This window comes from Ornithorhynchus anatinus, chromosome 7 (assembly GCF_004115215.2).
Source record: "Ornithorhynchus anatinus isolate Pmale09 chromosome 7, mOrnAna1.pri.v4, whole genome shotgun sequence".
Classification (NCBI taxonomy): domain Eukaryota; kingdom Metazoa; phylum Chordata; class Mammalia; order Monotremata; family Ornithorhynchidae; genus Ornithorhynchus; species Ornithorhynchus anatinus.
The window spans coordinates 12,731,908-12,751,355 of NC_041734.1; the positions used below are offsets into that span (position 1 = coordinate 12,731,908).

Below are 19,448 nucleotides of genomic sequence, written 5' to 3' on the forward strand. Positions count from 1 at the left end.
CTTCTTCACACAGTAAGAACTTCCTGAATCAGAGTGTCAATCTTCATGTCAGCAGAATATAGCCCTGGAGTGTTTATCTCCATTGCTACAGAGGCCTTTGAACTGTAGCACCCTGCTTGCCACCAAATTCTCTATAGCAGGGGAATCAGCTTTTTCTAAAACATTGCCCTATTTGGAGTTATATGGGTCCTTTTTATTTGAGGCACTTGGGGCTGAGATTAATTCCCTAGACTGGAAGGGAGTCCTATTCACTTGTAACTCACTAAGACACAAGATAACTTGGCATTTTCCAACCTTGGCCCAGGGCTCTAATATGTGTGACAGGTTCCCATTTAATAGCCCAAGTTTTTGTTTAATTGGAATTACTATGGCAAGCTCAGCTGAGTGCTTTCTTGTTGTCTCTTCCAAATTCTAGTTATACTCCTTTTTTCAACGTCTTTATTTCTGCCAAGTGGAAGCTATTTTTTAAAATGTCATTTCTCTCTACTCTGCCGATAACTTTGGCATTTAGGCAAGGCCTGAGCATACATTCTTTAAAAAAAACCTCTTCTCTCCCAGTCTGGGACAAATGCCTCTCTCTTTTAAAATGTGCATTTCATAACACAAAATGAGGTAGACCATGTTGGAAATGGGTAATTTACGCCTCCAATTTTCTTTACTGCATCTTCTTGCCACAGACCTAACCAAATCAGATGGACTCATCTAATTCTTTGTCTCAGGGCAAGTTATACGTTATTTAAAACATCTACACAGACTGATGGGCCTCATTTTTGATTAAAATCGTGGAAATACAAAATTCAGGAATCCAAGTTGTCAGTGGCCATGAGCTAGTGGTTAATACCCATTGAAGCAATTTTGGCAAATCCATACTTCCATGACCATGGCAATACAGGGGTCACAGATCCGGCCCACAGATCAAGGTTAAGTGAAGGATTAAGTGATGCATTTAGGCAGGGTCCATAGCCAAACCCAGAAATGCTGACCCACTGTACATATGGATTAATCCATATGGGAATTTTTCAGAGAATTAGAACCAAGTAAACCTCAAGAAGATTAAGGCATTCCTTCCTGAAGAACGAGGATCCACTCACCTCTTGCTAAGCCTGCTGACGTGAGGTAGCAATTTCTTCTGCTCTGGATACAGGCACAAAGCATCAGCAGGAAGAGAGGAAATATGGAGGTGATCATGGATCCTGCTTTCTGGAGATGGGAGATTTCTGGAAGAAGAGGATATTCTTGATAAATAGGAATGAATTGTTAATATGTTATATACTGTAAAGAGAAGCCCAATATATGTTTTGGCCAGATTTGGACCACATTATGTGGTTTAACTGTTTATTCTACCAAAATTTACCAAGGATTTTGCTCAGGATCTTTTGGCTAGGTTGACCTGCCCTTATTAGGCATATGAGTGTTTCCTAAAAATATATACAAATGTGTAGCTCGATCGCTCACATTCAGAGGTTATATTATTGAAGGCACTTCTCCTCCAAGAGGCCTTATCTGACTAAGCTCCACTTTCCTCTTCTCCCACTCCCTTCTGTGTCAACCTGATTTGCTCCCTGTGTTCTTTCCCTCTCCCAACACCACAGCACATATGTATATCTGTAATTTATTTTTTTAAACTAATGTCTGCTTCCCCAACTCTAGACTGCAAGCTACTGTGGGCAGGGAATTGTGTCTGTTCATTGTTGTATTCTCCTAAGCGCTTAGTACCATGCTCTGCACACAGTAAGCACTCAATAAATAACTTGAATGACTGAATGAATATTCTTGACAATGAGAGCTTATCTTTGCTCACGGACGTGGTTTGGAGGGCCTAATCTTCCACACTGTGGGCCCAAAAAGATTGTCCTTTGATGTGCTTCATTTCATGAGAACATAAAAACTTAAATGACACTACTACTAAGGTGGCCAGTTGGCCAGTTTTGTTCTGGACAGGATGGTTTTCAGTGGGTCTCTCATATATCTGGTGTGGATCCAGCACTGAAACCCTTAATGTCTCCTTTGGCAGCCAGTCTCCCTTCACTTCTCTTGTGGCACCGAATTCCCCAGCCTGGACATTCATTCATTCATTCAATCATACTTACTGAGTGCTCACTGTGTACGAACCACTTTACTAAGTGCTTGGGAGAGTACAATATGACAATAAACAGACACAGTCCCTTCCCACAACAAACTCACAGTCTAGAGAGCATGCTGTCCATGTTCAGACAGACCTGGGAAGGGAATGACTCAGCTCTGGAGGTGGCTGGAGGGTGAGAGGGGGTCAAGGTTCTAACCAGAGAAATGCTCTGGTTTTGGGCAAACTTCATACATTTCTGCAAAATGATCTTTTTTTTTTTTTGCTTTTTTTAAATGGTAATTGTTAAGTGCTTACCATGTACCAGGCATGGTACTGAGTGCTGGGATAGAAACAAGATAATAATGATAACGTTGGTATTTGTTAAGCGCTTAGCATGTGCAGAGCACTGTTCTAAGCGCTGGGGTAGATACAGGGTAATCAGGTTGTCCCACGTGAGGCTCACAGTTAATCCCCATTTTACAGATGAGGTAACTGAGGTACAGAGAAGTTAAGTGACTTGCCCACAGTCACACAGCTGGCAAGTGGAAGAGCCGGGATTTGAACCTATGACCTCTGACTCCCAAGCCTGGGCTCCTTCCACTGAGCCACACTGCTTCTATAATCAGGTTGGGCACAGTTCCTGTCCCACATGGGGTTTCACAGTCAGAATCCACATTTTACAGATGAGGTAGCTGAGGCACAGAGAAGAGATTTGCCCAGGGTCTCACAGCAGACAAGTGATAGAGCCAGGATTAGAACCCAGATCCTCTGCCCCCCAAGCCTGTGTCCTTTCTGCTAGGTCATACTGCTTCTATGTGATGTCAAAGTGTTAGGTTGTGCCCACCATAATGCCTGTGATATCACATGAGTTTCAATATCCAGTATTTCTGACTGCCATTCATGACCATATTCTAGCTGTTAATGATCGTATTAATGACTCCCCAGCAGAAGCAAAAAGATGCTTGGAAGAATGGTGCTTTTGTTGCTCACTTTAGCACCTTTACTAATGACTAGAAAACATCCCTCCAATACATCTCGATTCCCAACACTCCTCACCTCAAAATCCTCCACTGGCTTCCTGGGTCTCTCCATATAAAACCAAAAGCCCTCACATTCTACTTCAAGGCTCTCCACCACCTGGCCTCACCTACCTATCAGCTCTCTTCACCCATTGTCCCCAACTTGCTATCCTTGTTCCCCTCAAGACAACCTTCTAGCTGGACCTCTCTCCATCCCCTCACTCACACTGTTCCTCCAGCAGCTCTCCCCACATCTCAAAATCTGCCCAAAATCCACCTTCAACAAGCCTGCCCTAATGAATTTCCCAACACCCCGAGCCATATCATTCCATCAGCCAACTCTAACACTTATTAATGTATTTACAATTCTCAGTGTACATGTGTGTAATGTGTACTCAATTACTTGCTTTTCCACACTAGTTATAAGATATGTTAATTTTTGTCTCTCCCATTACAGTGAGAGCTCCTTATGGGCAGGGAATAAATATGTCGTTTCTTTGGTCTGTTTACCAAGCACCTAGAACAATGTACTATACTAAGTAGACACTAAAGAAATGCTGCTATTACTATTCTTCTTATTATTATTATTATTACTACTATTACTATTTAGGGATCAACCCTCTATCATCCTCATCTTTTCTCCTCTGCAACTTTCCTTTGAATTTACCATAAAGGGAGAGGAATAGAGAGCAAGAAGAGAAGGAAGAGAGGGAGGGAGAAGGGAAGGAGGAGAGAAAAGTAACGGATTTAAAGTGACATGGCATGAAGATATGGGCTCATAACTTTCTATGCCAGGATTTTAAGTTGTTTGCTTTTCATTCTAATCTACAGTGAACAATATTCAGTTGCTGTAAACACCTTCTTAAATCACGCAGACTGATTGCTTTGACCTGCTTGGTAGGACCAGGTCTAATCAGATGCAGCGGTCTCTGTGCAATCCCAACCCACACCCCAATTTCTGTGATTCTGCTTTTTAAATCAAAGGAAGTAAAAGGCTCCTTTGTGTTGCTCTTTCCTTGAGCAATAAAAGAGCAATAAAAGAATTAAAAGGGAAGGTCATTCTAAATCTAACTTTCAGATTCTGAAAATTCTGAAAATCTCTATAATTCCAGTGCCTAACTCTTTGCCAATACTAAACTGGATCTGCAGCAATTTGTATAAGGTTTCAGGTGGCTCCAGCTTCCCTCCTCTGCTCATGCCAAAGATGAAATCTTCCAGGTAATTTTCCATGGAGTATTCCTAATTGATTTTAAAGGCAGCCACCCTGGTTTTCAAATTCCAAACTATAAAAGAAGAGGGCTTCATTGTTAATTGTCCAGAAAAGAAATACAGCCTGAACCCATTCTAAACAACAAAAGGTGGATAATAAAATCATTTATGAGTGTTCAGGGGAAGACAATTGACAAATCAGTAGAGCTCCTACTCTCCAGGCATCACTGGACAGATTTGAGCTGGGTCACTCTACCCTACAGAGCCAGTCTTCCCACACAGAATTAATCAGTGAACTATGGTGTTGTCTTTTTCTTCAGGCAGCTACTTTTTTGATGGTACTTTTTAAGTGCTTACTATGTGCCAGGCACTGTACTAAGTACTAAGTATATACAAGCTAATCAGGTTGGTCACAGTCCATATCCCACATGGGGCTCACAGTAACAATATTGGTATTTGTTAAGCACTTACCATGTGCAGAGCACCGTTCTAAGCGCTGGGGGAGATACAGGGGAATCAGGTTGTCCCACCTGAGGCTCACAGTTAATCCCCATTTTACAGATGAGGTAACTGAGGCACAGAGAAGTGAAGTGACTCGCCCACAGTCACACAGCTGGCAAGTGGCAGAGCCAGGAGTCGAACCCATGACCTCTGACTCCCAAGCCCAGGCTCTTTCCACTGAGCCATGCTGCTTCCCCAGTATTTATCCATATTTTACAGAGGAGGTAACTGAGGCACAGAGAAGTGAAGTGACTTGCCCAAGTGCACACAGCAGACAAGTATAGCAGAACTGGGATTAGAACCCAGTCCTTTTGACTTCCAGCCCTTTGCTCCATCCATTAGGCCACACTGCTTCTCTTAATAGCCGTCTGTTCTGTCTATTCTGTTACTCCAAAATATCCATCTACATTCCCATGAAGTATCTGTTCCTACTTCCTCTACCTAACCATGAAGTCACACACAAGATTTCTCTTGCTCCCATAATGTATTCTGGGGCCGCCAAAATGGGAATCCCAGAATGGTCTTTGAATCTCTCAGATTAGAAGTTTTCATACAGATGCCAGTCATTGGTAATTGGAACTTTTGAGTACCAACTGTCAATCAATTGTATTAAATGAGCACTTGTGTGCAGAGCACTGTACCCAATGTATGGGAGAATATAACAGAATTCAGTCCCATATGAATGGTGGTGAATCAATCAATGATATTTATTTAGCGCTTTCTGAGTATGAAGCACTCTACTGAGCCCTTGGTAGCATTCAACAGAAGCAAAATGCATTCATTCATTCAATCGCATTTATTGAGCACTTACTGTGTGCAGAGCACTGTACTAAGTGCTTGGGAGAGTACAATACAATACAAAATCCACTCTCCCTGCCCTCATGGAGCTTGGAAGCTAATGGGGGAGACTGACCAGCCAAAAATCAAGTGGGTAATAACCAGATTGTTCAATTTGAGATGTTTATTGTCTATATGTCTAGAAAAATATTTTCAAGAACACTCATTTTTGTTAACTCACTCATCATGCACCATCTTTATGCAACATTCCCTATGTCATAATCACATACATTTGTACACTATTTTAGGGCAACTGTGTGACATCAACCTAGTCAGTTTAGTTCTTGTTACTGGATGAAAAGGCCAGCATGTCACTGAATATTCTGTGTCTACTGAGGAGGGGCTAGAGTTGGTTCAAATCTATAGGGACTGTGGCAAATCTGCCTTTACAGAGGCTATATCATTCCCACAGAACTCTGGAAACTTGGGTTTAGCCCTGAAGACTCCTTCTTTTAGCCCTTTATCCTTGCTATTTGCCCCTCCTTTCTCCTCTTCCCTCCCCACCCCCAAAACTCACACACACACACAAACACACACTCGACTCCATAGCTCGTTGGATTCCTTTCCTGCAAAACACCCTCTGGAAGCTTCTGGTTTTATTACACAATGCATTATTTAGAACCCTTGATCTGTGGTGGTACCAGCAGGTAAACTGGTCTCTAACAGATGTCTGTTCAGGGAAAAGAAAACAGGTCAGGCACACAAGTGAACCTGGTCTCTCTAGAGTAGCAAATTCCACTGCTTTTAAATCTATGTCTGTTCTTTAAGATAGCTATGACGGGGAAGGCAGCCATCAGAAGGCTCGCAAAGCATAAAGTAGGTGGAACTTCATCAGTCTGATCCACTAGTAGCATTGTTTATAGTCCAGGTTAATCAGCAAAGCCACTTTGGGCTTCCCAAAATTCTTTTGCCAAGAAACTAGAGACAAAACAAAATACAAAGTCACTCACAAAGTGGAAACTACATTTTTGTTTGGTACACCACTTTTGCCACAGAATGTGTTTTCACTACACGTTTTTACCTGGAATGGTGTGACGGAATGTTCATCCAACAGCGTGTGCCTGTTTAGGTACAACATGCCACAGTTTGGGAAGACATGGTTTGTGCTCCTGGGCATAACTTTGGACGTGGTGAGTAATACTATATGAGTTCTCCTTGACTCTGTGGTATATGAGAACTGGGTGGATACATGAGCTATGCTACACTATGTTATGTAGAGAATGGGTTGTGTTCAGGGCCAGTGAGCACTCAAATATTAAAACAATGATGCTTTCTGTTATTAATACAGGGGATAATCAGGGACAATTGTAGGAACGGAAGTTTGTGGAGTTATTATGTATAATTTAATGATATGATGATGGAGCCTTCCATCGAAAATGACATGAACCTCACTACCATCCCATCCTGAACAACAAGAGATGTGAGGAAAGGCTGAGGAATGGAGGCATTTTGACTGGAGCCCAAGCTCAGGGAAGTTAGCACTGACTATATGTACGTAATTACAGTGTGAATCCGTGCATTAAAGTAGGAGGAAAACCACGAAGGAGAATGTTTTAGGAATTCTAAGCTCTATCTCCTCCAGAGTCTAAACTTCTTGGGGCAGACCAAGCGTTTCAGTGTCCTTGGTATTTCTCTTCTGGGTTGCGATGCCTAGGATAATGTTTAGATGCAGTAAGAATGGAGTTAGGCACATGCTGTGTGGTTCTGCTGCTTAGATTAATTATTGACTAGAGTATTTGTTAAGTGCTTATGATGCGCTAAGCACTGTACTGAGCATTGGGGTACTTCCAAGATAATCAGGTTGGATGCAGTCCCTGTCCCACCTGGGGCTCACAATCTAATCTTCCTCAGTTTACGGACACTTCTCCAAAGCCCCTGCTCTGGCATTAGAAGGGCAAGGAACCATGAGGTCTTCTCAACTTTTAGAGTATTGGGAAGGTGGTGGCTGTGGCTGCAGCTATGACTACTGTGACCGCTGGACTCTGAGCCTAGAGGGGCCTGAACCTGCTCTTCTAGCCACAACACCCTATGGCTTTTATTGTATTTGCCACTGTCCTTGGCTCTTAACTTTTGTGTGTTTATATTGTCTCCTCCTTCCCTAAATACTTGTCACCAACCCCCTTTCATGCTTTTTTCTCAGATTGTGAGTCCCTCGGGGACCAGGGGCCATGTCTAATTTTCTCCCAGGTGTTCTTTTCCCAATGTTTTAGTACAGAGCTTGGCACAGAGTAGGCATTTAGTAAATATTATTAACACTATGGAACTGCCTCAGGATTTCAGGGATCACACTTGGAGTACTACTTACAATAGAAAAATTAAAAAAACTTAAATGAGGGAACTCTTAAATCAGTCCCCAGTCTTCCAAGACAGAGGCGATTCTGACTCTTGAGTGGGATAACAACAAGTTTTGTTAACCATTCACCCTTCTCCCTTCACAAAAGTGAATGTGGCCATTAGCTAAATTAATGTTTCAGCTGGCAATCAATCATCCAATCAATGAATGGTATTAACTGAGTACCTACTGGAGGCATGAGCTTTGAAGTCCTCCCTCCAGATAGAGGAAAAGTGTGACCTAGTGGAAAGGTCACAGGCGTGGGAGTCAGAGGACCTGGGTTCTAATCCCAGCTCTGCCATGTCTGCTGTGTGACCTAGGGTACGTCATTTAACTTCTCAGTGCCTCAGTTACCTCATTTGTAAAATGAGGATTAAGACTATGAGCCCAGTGGGGGACCTGGACTGTGATCAACTTATCTTGTATCTGCCCCAGTGCGAGTACAGTGCCTGGCACATAGGAAGCACTTAATAACTGCCATTTTTAAAAAAGCACGAAGACTTCAACATTTTTTTTGTGGTCTAGCCAAGTGTCTGATACAATCAGTGTGACGGTACACAAACAACTCCTCAAGAGGCAAAGTCTGAGAGATTTGCCAAGGCACTAAGATTTAAGTGTTGCTGAAGTTCTGTTTAATTCATTCTTTCACTAGAGACAAATCCAGGATGCAACAAGAAAGGAGAAGGCTGGAGATTTTGGGTTCAGTCACCTAACTTCTCTTTGTCTGACTTTCAGGAGTGTTTATTTGAACTATACTAAGAAGAAATCATCGGGGCTCCATAAAAATCACAAATCCAACTGCAGCAACTCAATCTGACCAGACGGAGCACGTTTAGGCAGTGACATGGTTTCCAAAATCCTAGTGTTCAGAACCTGTGTCTCCCTCCGTCTCCTCTACTGTGGGTATATTTGAACAGCAGGATGGGGAAACTAACATTTCCAAGTGTCTAAGTATCTTCATGATGAAAGATGAGTCTCTTGTTGCTGGGCGTGGAGGCAATTTACCTATTGGGTTGTGGGAGCAAGATTATGTTAACAAGTTGCCAACCTGATGCCTTGCGGTCTAGGGAAACATGCCCTCTAGGTTGAGTCACCAACCACTTAGTTTTTTGGATCACTTTAGGGTCTTTGTCCCCTTCAGCTATTCTACCCATAGAGAATTGTCTATCACCTGGGCTCACGATGTGAGCAAGGCCTATTAATCGCTCCACCTGGGTGTGGAATAACTCCTCCACCACAGAACACCACCCCTCCCAAACACAGTTGGAGATAGTCTTCATGGCTGGGGGTATTTGTCTACAGATCGTCTTTTCAAATGGAAACATCATCATGGTAGGTTGTTGAGTGGGCCTACAGCCTAAATGTAGCGGTAGGGCTTTGGAAAATCCAATTTGCAACATTGGAGACATCTGGAGAAACCACATTTTCATGTTGAAAGAGAGATAAGTTGTCACTGCTGCTACTCATTTTGGATCCATCCCACAGACTGATGAGGGGATGGTGCCCCTAGCAAGTTGCAGAGTATATGGCTAAAAAATCCACAGTGGGTTGGGATGGAGGATCACGTCACTCTCTTCCATGGGATACTTCCATGGAATACTCTTTAAGTATTCCACAAAAGATGCTTGTGGCACTCAACTTGTGGTTTCCTGGGCAGAACTCTGGCTGAGGGATGGGGAGGTCTGGGTTCTGATCCTGGCACTGCAGTGAGGCTTGGAACCAGTCCCTGAATCTAACTAGGGCTCACTTTTTCCAGTTGCAATAGAGAGTAGGTATAGATTATTCTCGGTCTGATGGTGTTTGCATAGTGCTTTGGGAGCTGAGGATGATGTGAAATAAGGCAAGGTCTGACAATGGCCTTCCAACCCTCCTTTCTCGTCAACTGCCTCACGGCAGCTAATCTAAGTCCTCCTTCCATCTCACCATCCTGAAATCTGAATATCTCCTTACACTGTAAGCTTCTTAAGGGTAGAGAACTTGTCTGTTAATTCTGTTGTACGGTACTCTCCCAAGCTCTTAGTGCAGTGCTCTGCACAAAGTAAGCACTAAACAGATACCACTGCTTGACTGATCGTTTGGAGTATTAAGCTGTTTTCACCTGTAGGTTACTAGGGGCTGATATATTCCATGAGTTGGCCAATGGAAAAGCAAAGAGTCCAGCATTTTCAATCGTTCAACGTTAACTTCCGATTTGCCTAGGAATTCCCATTCCGAGGAGCTTTACAGGGTAAAGACAATTCAAAAATAAGCCAAAAAAGTACTATCATTTTTCTTTTGACCCAAATGAAAACTTCATCTGATAAAACAGTAACTCTTCCATAATATGCTGGACTCCTATGCTCCTACCCCCGCTGGTTTCTAAGACGGTGGGTTCGGTCAGCTCATCGTGTGTGTTCTTAGACCACTGGCTTGGAACTCCAAGGCTCGCACTAGAGGAAGTCGGGGTGTGTGAGATAGGGTTATTAATTCAGCCTTCCTATAACTAGGCTTTCCTGGGAAGAGGTAGTAATTGGAATGTTGAAATACAGAACCCAATTCATTCAAAATAGGTCTCTGGGTCTTGTTTGTGCAGTTTTCATGCATTATTTATGATTCAAAGTGCAAAAAACCTTTGGAACAAATTATACAGGGTCACAATTCATTTTCTCAAGCCCTTCCTTTTTTTTTCTTTTCTCCCTGGGAGGTGAGCAGGCTGCATGTTTGCAGTGGTGCTTCTAATCGGAGTTGGTCCCCAGCCTTCCATCCCTCATCTCATAGGTGTCCAGTGCAATTCCTGAATTCATTTAGACGGAGATGTGGGTGGCAGTGGGATTTCTGCCCAGATTGTCTGGTTTCCCAGGTGAGTGTTCTGCTACTGAGGCTACATGGGCAGTTGCACCAAAAGCCACAGAGCTTCTTTCATTTTGCTTACCCACCATCCCTCAACCTCAGCCCAAAACACCCTAGAGGTTGACCCCGCAGAACAGAAGGAGCTCCAAGGGCAAAAGGATCGCCTCCTGATCCTGCAGCTCTGACGGGTACGAATGTGGGGGGTTAACAATCATGTCGGAACTAATCGATGTGTCAAAAATTCAATTTCATCCACGAGTCCTAAGGTTGAGGTGGAACTCCTTACTTTTACAGATTGTAAGCTCCTTCTGCAAACTCCTCCTGTAGACCATAAGCTCCCTGTGGGCAGGGAATATATCTGCCAACTCTATTTTACTGTTCTTTCCCAAAAGCTCTATACAGTGCCCTGCACATGGTTAGCACTCAATAAATAACACTGATTAATAGACTGATTCTGAATTCCACCATGAGAGCAACAAGTAATGGTCCTATTTCAAAAATGGCATTACCTGCCCCGATTCCTGTGGAGTAGAGAATTTGGGTTAACTAAATGCAGGATGTCTGGTCCAATTAAGCAGCCAAGGCAGAGCACAGCCTGGAGACCGATACTGGGAGTAAATCAATCAGTCAATGGTATTTATTGAGCCCTTATTAAGTGCAAAGCTCTGTACTAAGAGCTTGGGAGAGATAACAGGCAATAGAATTAGTGGAAACGTTTCCTGCCCATAACTAGCTTTCAGTCTAGAGGGGGAGACAAAAATCAATATAAATAAATAATTTATAATATGTAGCCTAACTCATTCTGGGAAATGCTCTCTCTCCCAGAAAGGGCTCTCCAAGAGATCCTAGTCAAGCAGCATGGCCTAATGGATAGAGTTCAGGCCTGGCAGTCAGAGAACCTGAGTTATAATCCTGGCTCTGTCATGTGTCTGCTATGTGACCTTGGGAAAGTCACTTAACCTCTCTATGCCTCAGTTACCTCATCTGTAAAATGGAGATTACTACTCTAAGCTCCATGTGGAACATGAACTTCAGCCAGCTTGATTAGCTTGTGTTTACCCCAGCGCTTAGCAGAGTTCCTGGTGCATAGCAAGCACTTAATAAATAGCATAAAAAAGAAGCCATGCCCAAATATTACCTTTACCTTCCAGGAGGATATCATATTTGTAAATGACTCAGAGTACTCTGGTCCAGAATCTTTCTGCTACGGGGAGAACAAACTGTAACAAATTCCTGGACTTAAGCAAGGCTGGAGAGAGTGAATGTCCTTGGATTTCCTTTGTCCCTATGTCCCGTCCAGCCCATGAGCAACAGCAGCCAATGCCTTTGGCTGTGAGGCTGGGGGACAGATATTGAATCCTCCCAAGTCACAAGACCTCCAGGGCTTTGTACAGTGCCTGGCAGATAGTAAGCTCTTAAATACCACAAAGAAAAAAATAAATCAATGGAATTCACTGAGCACTTACTGTGTGCAGAGCATTGTACTAAGCACATGGGAGAGTTTAATAGAGTTAGTAGGCATGACCCCTGACCTTAAGGAGTTTACAACCTAGAGGGGAGGCATACACTAAAATAAAAAACAGGTAGAGGAAGCAACCAAGGAAAAGGATAAGTACATAAGGGCTGAGGGAAAGAACTTGTCTCTGATCTGTATAGTGGTCCATATTGTGTTAATGCCCACTTTCAGGCTAAATGCCACCACTGAAAAAAAAAAATCAACAACATCAACAATGTCTGCCCCTGGCAAAGTCTACTGATGGGACACATTAATTCATCTAGGTAGGGTTTTTTTTTGTTTGTTTGTTTCCAAAGTGGTAAATAGTTTGGATCAAACAAATTTAAGAAAGAACTGGAGCCTATGAAGTCTCTTCTTCTAACCTACTTTAGCCTCTAAGGTTATGAAAATCTCCATTTAACTTGATTAGCTTATTTATCCATTCTTAGACCTCACAACACTGGAGTTTGAAACATTCCTAAAAGCAAGCATGGGAAATCTACATCTGAATGTGGAGACCCTGACTGATATCGACATAGAGATTTGGAACAATACGAGAAAAGAGTTAAGAGCCAATCTTGAAAGGAGCTTTGTTTCCACAGGTTTTAGAAGGATGAGCAAACTAGTTAAATAGCATGAGCAGAATCCTTATGTAATTCCCTTTGAAATAAAATTAGGTTTTTATTCATGATTTTTTCATTAGTTGTCCAACTGACCAGAGAATAAAACAAATCCATAAAGCATAATACCTAATATCTTGAATTTGTTCAGCACTTTATAAAGGATTTTAACATCATGTATCATCCCTGTGAGCTAGGGAGAGGCAGAGATCACTATTCCCATTTACAAATGAAGAAAGAGAGAAGTCCAATGATTTATTCTGGTAGAGGCAAGACTAGAATACAGGGGTGCTGACTCACAGGCCAGTAGTCTTTCCACTAGACCAAACTGCCTTCCTCCACATGCCAAGAAAAAGTGAAAAACTCAAACCCAATTCATCAAGATTGTGTATCTGATTTTTTTCCTTTCAAGAGACATGGAATGCTGCAAAATGTAGCCTAGCCATCTCATCTTGGAAGTGCTTTCTGAGCAAAGGATAGAGCCCTGTAGTCAAAATGCAGTTGAGACTGAGGGAACTTGTTAGATTTTGCTTTCCCAACATTTGGGCAATGTTAACAGACTATCATTAATTCTAAATAAGAGCCCTCAAACAATTGAAGCTATTTACCCTCAGAAAGAAATTGTTAGTTACGCCGAAAGGAACGATTCATAATTGGTGTGATCAATTTTACTTTGGAGCAGTCGCTGGCGATTTGGCAAACTTTCTGCCAACCACTGTGGTCAAAATATAAGTACACTACTGATTTATGTTAACTCGAGCACTGATCTCCATAGCAGTTTAAAAGAGCATCTCATCTAGCAAAGCTTGAGACAACTTGGCACAATAACAATATGCCCAATCCTAGTGAAAAACATGGTTGTTGTAAAGTTCGTGACTCTTTAAATGATTTAAATCTTCCTTAAAAACATACCACTAATTTACTGACAGAGGAGATGGCAAGTCGGGTACCAGTGGTGGCAGTTTGAATTAAAACTAAGTAGTACCATTAACTGGGTCAGACCCATGATCCATCCAGCCCAATCCCCGGTCTCCACAATGAAAGCAGGAGGCTTGGAGGAGCACTAATGTGATGATTAGCATCCGGGACATCAACATCAGCATCATGATATTTATAATAATAAAAATAATAATAATTGTGGCATTTGTTAAGTGTTTACTAGGTGCTAAGCATTCTACTAAGTACTGAGGTTATTACAAGATAATAAGGTTGGACACAGTCCTTGTCTCACAGGGGTTTCACAGTCTAAGTAGAAGGAAGAACACGTACTGAATCTCTGTTTCACAGATGAGGAAACTGAAGCATTAGAGAGGCAGTATGGCCTAGTTGGTTAAAGCACGGGCCTGGGAGTCAAAAGGATCTGGGTTCTAATCTTGGTTCCACCACTTAGGCAAGTGACTAACTTCGCTGTGCCTCAGTTATCTCATCTATAAACTGGGGATTTGGACAAGGAACCCCCTATGGGACACAGACTGTATTCAACTTGATTAGCCTGTGTTTTCTCAGTGCTTAGTACTGTGCCTGGCACATAATAAGCAATTAATACCTTTTTTTTTTTTTTTTAGAAAAAAAGATAAGTAATTCTCCAATGTCACACGACACGAAAGGGGTGGGGACAAGATTAGAACTCAGGTCCTCTGACTCCCAGGCCTGTGTTCTTTTCATTAGGTCTAACTTTTCCTCTTTTCCCTCTAGTATCCTAATAAGTTTCAGAGAACAATTTCAACAGTAACAATTATAGAAGAAACTCCTAGAACTTTGATCTGGGAGAGGTCCCATGGAAGATTTAATTATTTTTGTGACAAAAAAAATTTCCCCTCATAAGCCCCCACTGGAAAAGCAAAATGGCCTAGTGAATAATAATAATAATGTTGGTATTTGTTAAGAGCTTACTATGTGCCAAGCACTGTTCTAAGCGCTGGGGTAGACACAAGGGAATCAGGTTGTCCCACGTGGGGCTCACAGTCTTCATCCCCATTTTACAGATGAGGTAACTGAGGCACCAAGAAGTTAAGTGACTTGCCCAAAGTCACACAGCGGACAAGTGGCCGAGCCGGGATTCGAACCCATGACCTCTGACTCCAAAGCCCGTGCTCTTTCCACTGCATCACTTAACTTCTTTGGGCCTCGGTTACCTCATTTGTAAATGGGGATTAAAGCTGTAATGGAACTGTGAGTGAAAAGACTCAGGTCCCCTGCAGGCTGCTCTTTTAGGACAGGGTATATCTCTGCCCACTCTATTGTATTAGGCTCTCCCAAGTGCTTACTACAGTGCTCCGCACACAATAAATGTTCACTACATACCACTGATTGACAGATTGATAGTCCTAGCTCCAACACTTGCCTACTTTGTGACCTTGGATAAGTCACTTAACTTCTCCAGGCTTCAGATTCTTCATCTTCAGAGTGGTAATAAAATACTTATTTTCCCTCTCTCTTAGACTGGGAATCCTATGTGAAAAAGTGGCCGACCTGATTATCTCTCATCTACCCTAGGGCTTGGGTACAGTGCTTGGCACATACTAAATGATTAACAAATACAATTATCATCATAGTAAGAGCTTAATAAATACCGTCCTTATTATTAATGGATGAGGTAGAACTAGTGAGGTTCAAATGAGAAATGACTCTTGTAGCAGATCTCCATCTGGGCCTCCATCTTTTTATAAGAAATAAATGAAATGGGCAGATGTTCTGAGTGTCTGCCGGAAAGATCACCTCACTGTCCCCAGGGGTTGTCTCTCCTTGCCAGTGTTAGGTGCTCAGAGAGGCAACCACTAAATATTCCCTACTGGTGAGAAAGATTTGATGCTTTAGGTATCCAATGCACTACTAGTGAAAGAGATAGACTCAGGAAAGAGCCAGGTCCTTGGCTGAATGTGCTTGGGGCACAGTCATTTTTTGAGAAGAATTTTCCCAAAGAAAATTGTATCTTTCTTCCTTTTTCATTCAGGCCAAATCTACCATCAGACACCACGATGAAATTTCTAGGATTTGCATGATGAAGATGGGATTAACCTTCTGACCTCATGTAATAGAAGTTACGCCTTTCGAGACCCCATTCCACTGTCACCTGAGGTGCATAGGGAGCACAAGACCTCAGAGTCCAGGTAGGGTGGTTGACTGGATGGAAGGCAGGGGAAGGGACAGGGGCACAAAGACCCCATCCCCTGGGCAGATATGTCAAACAGACACACTCACAAGGCAATCAGGAAACACACAGTGGCACAGTCTCACGACAAAGCCCAGCCTGTCAACTTTTTATTTTTAATGCAGGGCAAAATAAGGCAAGAGACAAGAGAATCAGAAATGGAGAGAAACAGCCTTAACCCCCAGAGTCAACACTTATGCCTGTCTGTGCTTCTGGGCCATGCCAGGCTGAATTCTGGCCTAAAGGTCGAGTTTCAAACCATCCTGGCTAATGGGTGACATAGTGTATAGACTGTTAAGAAGCATGAAATTTTTTCAACATACCATTACATTTCCTTCCCGGAAACAGCACCAAAGGGCCTCTCAGTCAGATACCCAGAAATCTCCACCAAAGGCTGAGAAAAAGCTTGAATTTCCATCTGTATCTTTTAATTTTCAAAGATGCTAGTAACCCCCTTTGTGTGCTTCTGAGGTGGAAATGCAACCCACCTTTTTATAGAAGGCTTATGATATTTTTATACTCAAAAGTATAAATCTGGACTTAATCATCAGCAAGACCTTTCATCGTCAAAACTTCCATCTACATCCTGGTTCTGAGAAATCCTTTGAAGAATTTCCTGAAACTCCAATGGGTATAACATTGCCCAGGGGTATTAAACCTTAGGAACCATCTTTCCATTTCATCGATAGCCACATTGAGAACTTATCTCGGTGGCATTTCTTTAGAAGGAAACTAGTACTCCAGTTGAAATACAAAATTCACTACTAACCTTATACCAGGGGCTACAGAGAATTTTTTCCACCCTCCAAAGTGTCTGACCGGATGGCTAATAGAACACATGCCCATTCCCTGTTGTTCCTTGAGAATCAGTCACTTGAATTTAATCAATCACTGGAAAGCCATGAAGACTAGCGCAAAGAGCACGGGCCCGGGAGTCAAAGGACCTGGGTTCTAATCCCGGTTCTATCACTGATCTGCTGTGTGACCTTGGGCTAGTCAATTAACTTCTTTGGGCCTAAGTAACTTCACTTGTAAAATGGGAATTAAAGCTGTAAGCCCCATGTGGGACATGGTCTGTGTCCAGCCTGATTAACTTGTATCTACCCCAGTGCTTAGAAGAGTGACGGGCACATAGAATAAAAAAAAAATCAATCAATCATATTTTTGAGTGCTAAATGTGTGCAGAGCATTGTAATAAGCACTTGGAAGAGTACAACATAACAGAGCTGGTAGAAACATTCCTTGCCCACAAGGACCTTACAGTCTATAAGGGGAAACTTGTAAACCTTTCCTTTGGATTGTGTCTTCTATGCAAGACCTGAAAGATTAGTTTTGCTTTTAGCAAACTCCCACCATGTAACCAAGGTAACACCAAGGTAACAGCCCAGCAGAAGTGGTCATTTCTACTTGCCATTTTTCTCTTAACATCACAGATCTCATGAAAGAAGTAGTTTAACACATTTCTCCTTGACAAAAATGTGATGGAATGGTGAAAGGTTCAACACATTTCCAAACACAGTTAAGTTCTGGCACCAGGGCTATCCCCAAACATGATCCTTTTTTCTGAAAATGATATCCACGTCTGCAGTGAGTTTCCATTTCATGCCTCTACATTGCAGTCTACTGGCTTGGTTATTTTCTTCTTTTATCTGATGCTGGCTGTGTTTCCCTCTCAACAATTATGTTGTCTAGATGTTAGAGACAAGCCTGTCCTATCACATGTAGACCTTGCATACTGTTGAAAAAAATAGCTCTTTACAGGAGAGGAAGGCTGGCGTCTCTGAGATTGAAACCGTTTCAATCTGGCCCGCAAATTCGCCTGCAGTGCTGCAATACACAAGGGGGTCTTAACCTCTGAAACCTGCTGAATCAAGCGTAATTGACCAGCATGATGTGGCTGTGACCGGCAAGTGGAACAAATAAAATTACCCGCCACTTGTGTGCTGGGATTGTCCTTTCCCATTGCATGATCCTATGAGTCTTCCCCGAAGGGCTGACCTGCTTATAATAAACAAATTGTTTTCTGCTCTCCCCACTGATTGCCTTTGGGGAATTACCAACAGACAGAATGGGGTGGCATTGTTGGCTATATTTAGTGCATTTTCTTTTGCAGCAGACACCTCAGATGACTACAGAAAGAGGACTCTTTTAATTTAAGAGATAGCAAAAAGAAGCGATTAAAAGATAATCTGGAATGAATCTTTATGTCCTCATGGATACCTGCACAAACTGAAAAGCTAAAGGGGCTAGGCTTCTCCAGTCAGGTCCCTCTTCCCTGAACAGAGAGTGTGGAAGGAACAAGTCTCTCTGTGTATACATTATATGCTAATCTGTTTGTATAAAGTAAACTGCATATTCTTCAGCTCTACAATTTGCATGACCAAATAAAGATATAATCTTAATTTAGAAGCAACCTAGTTCCCTGGCGGCAAAATCAAAGGGCAATTTTCTTGGCCCTGTGTCGGTGGGATTGACTTGGTTTACTACTACTACGGCACAGGATGGTGTTTCACTTTAATTCGGTATTTCCTGCGTGTCATGTGCTGCCTGTTTTGTCTATGTATTCCATCATTAACCCTTTTCAGGGCAGGGCTGGTGTCTCAGCAACTGTGTTGCCTGGTTCCTTCCAAGTGACCTAATGACTCTCAGGTCAGCTAACATTCTGGGCTGCAGTTTCTTCCTGCCACATATAAACAGGGATTGATCAGATTTACCATCCCTACCCCACATCTCCTTCACAGAAATGCAAAACAGATTCAAGAAATGTATCTATCAAAGACTCGGGCTCCCCATCCAGCCTCTCTATAAGGCAGGAACTTTCACTCAAGTTACCGACCACAGAAAAATGTTCAGGAGTGCATAGGACCCACCAGACATTCATTTCCAGCCTCCAGAACATGAGTCTAACTTGGGTTGATCCATTAGCTTACAAAAGAGTATACCCAAACCATAACTCGTCTTCTCAAAATCTCCAAAAGCTTCACATTGCTCCTCACCATCGACTTCAGGGCTCTCCTTTAGCTGACTTCCTCTTACCACCCTGCTCCTTTCTTTCCAGTTCGGTTTCTTCTTTCCTCCCGAGCAAACCTCCAATCATTCCCTCATGCTCAATACACTCGCCTGGAACACCTTCTCCTCCTATAAGGTGCTTTTAAAAAGGCATCACCTCCATGAGTCATTCTAGAATTAATCATCCTCCACCATTCTGGTCATGCCCTCATTTCAGCTATCTCCGATGTTTTAGGCATACGTTTATTTAATATTAATTTATTCATGAGAGCTTATATCCATTTGTACATTACGTAACTATTTTATATGCAATCAATTTATGTGTCCCAGACTTCCCCATTAAACTGTGTAAGCTTCTTGAAGATAGGGATTGCATCTTTG

At 42.4% G+C, this 19,448-nt stretch overlaps 1 long non-coding RNA gene across 1 annotated transcript in view; it reads right to left on the bottom strand.

Moving 5' to 3' along the window:
* Positions 1 to 1,096: 1,096 nt before the first annotated feature.
* LOC120638512 overlaps positions 1,097 to 19,448 on the bottom strand; it is a 93,572-nt gene continuing 75,220 nt past the window's right edge. The window contains exon 4 of the long non-coding RNA XR_005660211.1: positions 1,097 to 1,217. This is a non-coding gene — a long non-coding RNA (uncharacterized LOC120638512). The remainder of the gene's footprint in view (positions 1,218 to 19,448) is intronic.